This window comes from Haematobia irritans, chromosome 1, assembly GCF_050003625.1.
Source record: "Haematobia irritans isolate KBUSLIRL chromosome 1, ASM5000362v1, whole genome shotgun sequence".
In the NCBI taxonomy this organism is placed as follows: Eukaryota; Metazoa; Arthropoda; class Insecta; order Diptera; family Muscidae; genus Haematobia; species Haematobia irritans.
Window position 1 is genome coordinate 252523647 of NC_134397.1, and position 8379 is coordinate 252532025.

The 8379-nt window shown below is 31.1% G+C and overlaps 1 protein-coding gene and 1 long non-coding RNA gene across 4 annotated transcripts in view; one reads left to right on the forward strand and one right to left on the reverse strand.

Moving 5' to 3' along the window:
• Positions 1–8379, reverse strand: part of LOC142220379 (uncharacterized) — a 195253-nt gene that overhangs the window by 101017 nt on the left and 85857 nt on the right. The window lies entirely within an intron of this gene.
• Positions 4524–5378, forward strand: LOC142220368 (uncharacterized). Its single transcript, XR_012717861.1, has 2 exons — positions 4524–4845; positions 4910–5378. It is a non-coding gene; the product is annotated as an uncharacterized LOC142220368 (long non-coding RNA).

Genomic DNA, 8379 nt, shown 5'->3' on the forward strand with positions numbered 1-8379 from the left:
TACCCCCATAAATCAAAAATTTTTGTTCGAATGGAAAATTCAGTGCAGCCTACCCGTCAAATAATTTGAGGTGGGAATTCCCCTTTCATAAAAACCGCATAAACAGAAGCTTTTGGCAGTGTTGCCAACTATTGAGATGGAATAATAGCTAGATGAAACATAAAGCAACCCAATAAACACAGAATGAGCATTTTTCAAATGAAACTGTTTCTAAAGGTGGGTACTAAGCTCCAATTTAGCAGCTAAAACTAAATATGTATGCAAAAACAGAATAAAATTATGTGTATATTCTTGTTGCAAATTCTATTATTATTATATTATTTTTAGATGGGGAATGATCCAATGCAAAAATTAAAAAATGTTTGTTTTCGGTGAAATGAATTATTGACGAAAGGTAAACGTGAGAAAATGGCCAACGTTTTAAAGAAAAAGTTGTCACAGCTTTATTTCTATGGAAAATTTTGTCAAAATTTTATTTCTATTGAAAATTTTTTTAACATTTTATTTCTGTAGAAAATTTTGTCAAAATTTTATTTCTATAGAAAATTTTGTCAAAATTTTATTTCTATAGAAAATTTTCTCAAAGTTTTATATCTAGAGAAAATTTTGTTAACATTTTATTTCTATAGAAAATTTTGTAAAAATTTTATTTCTACAGAAAATTTTGTGAAAATTTTATTACTATAGAAAATGTTGTCAAAAAATTATTTCAATAGAAACGTTTGTCAAAATTTTAGTTCTGTAGATAATTTTGTCGAAAATTTATTTCTATAGAAAATTTTGCCAAAATTTTATTTCTATAGAAAATGTTCTCAAATTTTTATATCTATAGAAAATTTTGTTAACATTTTATTTCTATAGAAAATTTTGTCAAAATTTTATTCCTATAGAAACTTTTGTCAAAAATTTATTTCTATATAGACAATTTTGTCGAAAATTTTATTTCTATATAAAAATAAAAATTTCAAAATTTTATTTCTATAGAAAATTTCTATACCAAAATTTTATTTCTATAGAAAATTTTTTGAAAATTTTATTTCTACAGAAAATTTTGTCAAAATTTTATTTCTATAGAAAATTTTGTGAAAATTTATTTCTGCAGAAAATTTTGTGAAAATTTTATTACTGTAGAAAATGTTGTCAAAAAATTATTTCAATAGAAACGTTTGTCAAAATTTCAGTTTATAGAAAATTTTGCCAAAATTTTATTTCTATAGAAAATTTTGTCAACATTTTATTTCTATTGAAAATTTTGTCAAAAATTTATTTCTATAGAAAATTTTGTCAACAATTTATTTCTATAGAAAATTTTGTCAACATTTTATTTCTATTGAAAATTTTGCCAAAATTTTATTTCTATAGAAAATTTTGCCAAAATTTTATTTCTATAGAAAAAATTGTCAAAAATTTATTTCTATACAAACGTTTGTCAAAATTTTAGTTCTATAGATAATTTTGTCGAAAATTTATTTCTATAGAAAATTTTGCCAAAATTTTATTTCTATAGAAAATGTTCTCAAATTTTTATATCTATAGAAAATTTTGTTAACATTTTATTTCTATAGAAAATTTTGTCAAAATTTTATTCCTGTAGAAACTTTTGTCAAAAATTTATTTCTATATAGACAATTTTGTCAAAAATTTTATTTCTATATAAAAATAAAAATTTCAAAATTTTATTTCTATAGAAAATTTCTATACCAAAATTTTATTTCTATAGAAAATTTTTTGAAAATTTTATTTCTACAGAAAATTTTGTGAAAATTTTATTTCTACAGAAAATTTTTATTTCTAGAGAAAATTTTGTGAACATTTTTGTCAAAAATGTATTTCTATAGAAACGTTTGTCAAAATTTAAATTCTATAGAAAATTTTGTCAAAATGTTATTTCTATAGAAAATTTTGTCAAAATTTTATTTCTATTTTCTATATTTCAAAAATTTATTCATTTCATTTCAGTGATTTCATATACTACAAAAAGCATACAAGGTCAATACATTAATATTATATTAGTATTACATATAATTATTCCGGTAAAAAATTTTGTTAAAATTTTGTGAAGAGGAATATTTTGCAAAATCTCAAAATGCGGAGTACAATTTTCGCAAAGAGATAGTTCCGTTGACTTTGCTTTTCTGTGCACATTAGCAAATTTTCTCTAGAATTCTTTCTTTTTGTAAATTTTACCGATGTATAACCATAAGAATTGACATCTTGTTCATAATGTGATCAAAAACCGGGTTTTTTTAAGGTCAATTTTTCTCGGTTGTAAAACCCGGACTTTGTTTCTAAACCCGGTGGACGGTATTTTTTGCAATAATTAACCGGCATAACCGGTTTTCATAAAAACTTTCAAAGGAAATTCTAATTTTATTGTCACAAAAAATCAACGAAAACATAGTTCGATAATTTAAAAAAAAAAATGGACACAAATTCTAAAACCGCTGGACGGTATTTGTTTGAAACGGCATAACCGGTTCAAAAGGTTTTCATAAGACACGTAATTTTCAAAGGACTTTGTTTCTAAAACCGGTGGATGGTATTTTTTGAAATAATTAACCGGAATAACCGGTTTTCATAAAATCACGTAATTTTCAAAAGAAATTATAGTTTTATTTTCACAAAAAATCAACGAAAACATAGTTCGATAATTTATTAAAAATTGGACACAAATTCTAAAACCGCTGGACGGTATTTTTTGCAATAATTAACCGGCATACCCGGTTCAACCGGTTTTCATAAAAGCACGTAATTTTTTTAAGGAAATTCTAGTATTATTGTGACAAAAACTCAACGAAAAAAATAATTCGATAATTTATTAAAAATTGGACACAATTGTTTTTAATTCAAATGTACATTATATCTATTTGGTAGTGTCTTAATTGAAGTTTATCAAATTACGCAGATGCGTGTGCGTAAATTTGGCATTAAATTGGCAATTTTACAATGAACATATAAAAACCGAAAGCAGGTTGTTGAGGCCTTGGAAACACCGGTTCTAACGGACCACCGGACCGAAAATGGAATTTTCACAAAAACCCACAATCGGTGTAAGAAGTAAACCGGTTCATCGGTTTTGATCATTCTACTTATTTCCGATACCCTGTAGACCCAGAGAAAGAATTATCACCTCTAACATGTATTAAGAGCAAAATGTTAGTTTTGGATTTTTCTATATATTTACACAATTTCATTAAGATCTAGCGTCATATTCAGAGAATGAAGCCGACCCATTTTTGTCGGCGGCGGCTAACACTACATTTTTGCCTCCGGTGGCGGCGGCTTGACGGCTAAGCCGATAAAAAATTGTCTCTTCGGCGGCGCAAAATTATCTTTTAAAAAATCAATTTGAAGTTTTCCGAATTGTAATGAGATTAGTTGTACAACCAATCTTACAATCAAATTTACATTTCATTCAAATTTTTTGAGCTAAAATTTTGTAAAACTATTATAGCAACTTGATACTAATTGATTGAAAGTGGAAAGTTCAAAATTTAGGCAAAAACTATAACAAATGTTATTAAATTTTTCTGATATAAATCAATATTTTAGATTAATTGGCGGCTAAATTTGAGTCGAGATGAGTCGACATATTCGGCGGCGGCGTCGACTGCTAAAAACGGGTCGGCGACGGCTAAAATCGGCGGCGCGACTCGGCGGCTTCATTCTCTGGACCAGAGCCCATTTTTGTCGGCGGCGGCTGACATTAAATTTTTACATCCGGCGGCGGCGGCTTGACGGCTAAGCCGATATAAATAAGTCTCTTCGGCGGCGGACAATTATCCATTATAAAATCAATTTGAAGTTATTCGAATGGTAATGAGATTAATTGTACAACCAATCTTACAATCAAATTTACATTTCATTCAAATTTTCTGAGGTAAATATTTGCAAAATTATTATAACACTTTGAAATAGATTGATTGGGGGAAAGGGTCAAAATTTTGACTAAAATTACTACAATTATTAATAAAGTTTTTTGATTTAAACTAATATTTTTGATTAATTGGCGGCTAAATTTGAGTCGAGATGAGCCGACATATTCGGCGACGGCGTCGACTGGCAAAAAATGGCCGGCGGCGACTGAAATCGGCGGCGCGACTCGGCGGCTTCATTCTCTGCTCTGGTCATATTACCATTTTCCTTCATGGTCAAACACATCCATTTATTGTACAATTCTTATTTCTGCATTGGACCTTGAGAGACTAGATTCTATATTACTGGTAGGTATAATTTGTTTTCCAGATCAAGGTTATTATACTCAAATCTCTGTGTGGATGCGATTGAAACAGAAAATATTTCTTTCTGTAATGCGATAAGCATGCCAGGTTCCAAAGATTTTGTCTTTATGCGAAAAAAGTGAAGAACTGAAGTGAGGATATTTTTCCAAAAAAAAAATCTCTTTTAAATGTACCCAATAAACACAGGATGAGCGTTTTTCAAATGCAACACTTTTTCAGTTTGAGGGTAAATTTCATTTTCAACATAAATTCAACTTGACTTGAAATCTCTTTGCAGACAACTAAAATATTTGGATGCTGATTCTTGGACACTTATCGAGAGAAAGTTTCCAAAAATCAAAGTACAACCAAAAAAACTTGGTATTTATGCTTTTCCATATCAACAACTACTGGATGATAATTCGCATCACATCGACAGTTTAATTTACATCGCATCATCGGTTTAATTTGTTATTTTGTGAATTGAAATTGCTGGAAATTTATTCCAATTATCTGGTCATCAAGTTCCTGAAAATTGCCAGTATTTTAATAACAACAATTTTGTAACACCAACGTTCTTGAGGAAATCACGAAGTACGTGGTCAGTTGGAAGAAATACAAATTGGTAAGTCAAAATAAAAAGTGAAATGAAAACATAATGGAAATCACAAAACTCGATTGTTTTGCAGAAAACTAAAATCATTGGATGGTATATTCTTGGAAGATGTTGGCCGATGAAAAACCGATGAAGGAAACAACAAAGAAAAGTTTTCAGAAAACTTACAAAGTGCAACCAATTAAAACAAAGTGCAACAATTCCTATATCAAGAACTTCTGGATGAAAATATGCATTTTACATCAATTGACATCCCGTCATCAGTTTGATATTTTGTGATTTCCTCTTGCTGGAATCTATTCTAACACACAAGCCAGCAAGTTCCCCGATAGTAATTATTTCAAATTGCCAGCATATTAAATAATAGTTATTTGACACCAACATTGTATTGTATTCATAGTTTTATTCATTAATACGTTTAATAAGATAATTACATTTTGATTGGTATTATATTATTATTTTTATATATTATTAATGTTATTTTTAAGATTATTATATTTGTTAACGAAAAAAAATAATAAAATTTACAAAATCCCTAGAAATTTAGTATTGACTTTCAGTTAGAACTAGGATTGACTTTCATACAAATTGTGGTTTGAAAGTATTCGCAACAATGCTAATTTTTTATTTTTCTCACATTGAACACTGTTTGAGAAATTATTGAGTAGCGATACATTTCAATTTGAGGATTACAATTGAGAAATTATTGCTATTGTGTTGAATTTTACTGTTGAGGGTAATGTCTGTTTTTTGTTGAGAACGCGATTTTCTCAACAATTTCTCAACTTGAATATTACCCTAATCCTTTGAAAAAATGTTTGAAAAATTATTGAATTTTAGTATTTTTCAAACGTTTGTGTTTATTGGGTAAGCTTTGCACACTTGATTCTAAAGGTAGAATTACATACCATGCGCTCAATGCTTAAGGTGGAATTACATGCCATGCGGTCATGCGAGCGTACGTTGTATTCGAATGCGTTGACGAATACGATTCTTTAATTGAGTTACACAGCCTGCGTCGGTTACATTCCTTGCCTCTGCGCTTTTTGTTATGTTTTTGTATTCCACGCACTTTTTACAGTATAGGACTTTATGTATTTTAACTTCAATCAATAATTTCTCGTCCCTATTTTAGATTGTTCTTCGTTTCTTGCTTTGTTTACATGTTGTCAACGCACCCGACGCATTGAAAAGTTAAAAGTTCGTCAACTTTATACGTCATATGCGTACGTTACTTTTGTCGTGTAACTCAAATAATTGTAGTTCCAACATTTTAACTTTTTTTTTTTGACAATAGCATATAACGTACGTACGCATGACCGCATGGTATGTAATTCCACCTTTACAATGCGTCCGATGATTGAAGAGTTGAAATTTGTCTTTGAAATCAAAAGCTCGAATAGTCTGCCACAAACAGAAAATATCAACCCTTCCACCAACGCACGGATTGACGCATGGTGTGTAATTCAACCTTTATTAACCCAGTAAACAATTAGTGGCGAACAATTGTGGCGAATTCCTACTAAATAAATAAAATTCCATCAATCTAGGATTTTTTTTGAAATAGAGTACATAAAGAGCACTGTTGGACATAAAAATACGGCATCAAAAAAAAAAGAGAGTAAACAAAAAGATACGAACACAAAAAGAGAACATGTTCTCTTTAAAAGAGATGTAATGGACAGCCTATTTATACCCTCCACCATAGGATGGGGGTATATTAACTTTGTCATTCCGTTTGTAACACATCGAAATATTGCTCTAAGACCCCATAAAGTATATATGTATATTCTGGGTCGTGGTGAAATTCTCAGTCGATCTGAGCATGTCCGCCCGTCCGTCTGTTGAAATCACGCTAACTTCCGAACGAAACAAGCTATCGACTTGAAACTCGAAGCACAAGTAGTTGTTATTGATGTAGGTCGAATGGTATTGCAAATGGGCCATATCGGTCCACTTTTAAGTATAGCCCCCATATAAACTGCCCCCCAAATTTGGCTTGCGATTGCTCTAAGAGACGCAAATTTCATCTGATCCGGCTGAAATTTGGTACATGGTGTTAGTATATGGTCTCTAACAACCTTGCAAAAATTGGTCCATATCGGTCCATAATTTTAACAAAATTTTCTATAGAAATGAAAATATTGACAAAATTTTCTATAAAAATAAAATTTTGACAAAATTTTCTATAAAAATAAAATTTTGACAAAATTTTCTATAAAAATAAAATTTTGACAAAATTTTCTATAAAAATAAAATTTTGACAAAATTTTCTATAAAAATAAAATTTGGACAAAATTTTCTATAAAAATAAAATTTTAACAAAATTTTCTATTGAAATGAAATTTGGTACATGGTGTTAGTATATGGTCTCTAACAACCATGCCAAAATTGGTCCACATCGGTCCATAATTATATATAGCCCCCATATAAACCGATCTCCCGATTTGGCTTGCGGAGCCTCTAAGAGAAGCAAATTTCATCCGATCCGGCTGAAATTTGGTACATGGTATTGGTATATGTTCTTTAATGACCATGCCAAAATTGGTCCACATCGATCCATAATTATATATAGCCCCCATATTAACCGATACCCCGATTTGGCTTGCGGAGCCTCTAAGAGAAGCAAATTTCATCCGATCCGGCTGAAATTTGGTACATGGTGTTGGTATATGGTCTCTAACAACCATGCAAAAATTGGTCCACATCGGTCCATAATTATATACAGCCCCCATATAAACCGATCCCCCGATTTGGCTTGCGGAGCCTCTAAGAGAACCAAATTTCATCCGATCCAGCTGAAATTTGGTACATGGTGTTAGTATATGGTCTCTAACAACCATGCCAAAATTGGTCCACATCGATCCATAATTATATATAGCCCCCATATAAACCGATACCCCGATTTGGCTTGCGGAGCCTCTAAGAGAAGCAAATTTCATCCGATCCAGCTGAAATTTGGTACATGGTGTTGGTATATTGTCTCTAACAACCATGCAAAAATTGGTCCACATCGATCCATAATTATATATAGCCCCCATATAAACCGATACCCCGATTGGGCTTGCGGAGCCTCTAAGAGAAGCAAATTTCATCCCATCCGGCTGAAATTTGGTACATGGTGTTGGTATATGTTCTTTAATGACTATGCAAAAATTGGTCCACATCGGTCCATAATTATATATAGCCCCCATATAAACCGATCCCCCGATTTGGCTTGTGGAGCCTCTAAGAGAAGCAAATTTCATCCGATCCAGCTGAAATTTGGTACATGGTGTTGGTATATGTTCTTTAATGACCATGCAAAAATTGGTCCACATCGGCCCATAATTATATATAGCCCCCATATAAACCGATCCCCCGATTTGGCTTGCGGAGCCTCTAAGAGAAGCAAATTTCATCCGATCCAGCTGAAATTTGGTACATGGTGTTGGTATATGATCTCTAACAACCATGCAAAAATTGGTCCACATCGGTCCATAATTATATATAGCCCCCATATAAACCGATCCCCCGATTTGGCTTGCGGAGCCTCTAAGAGAA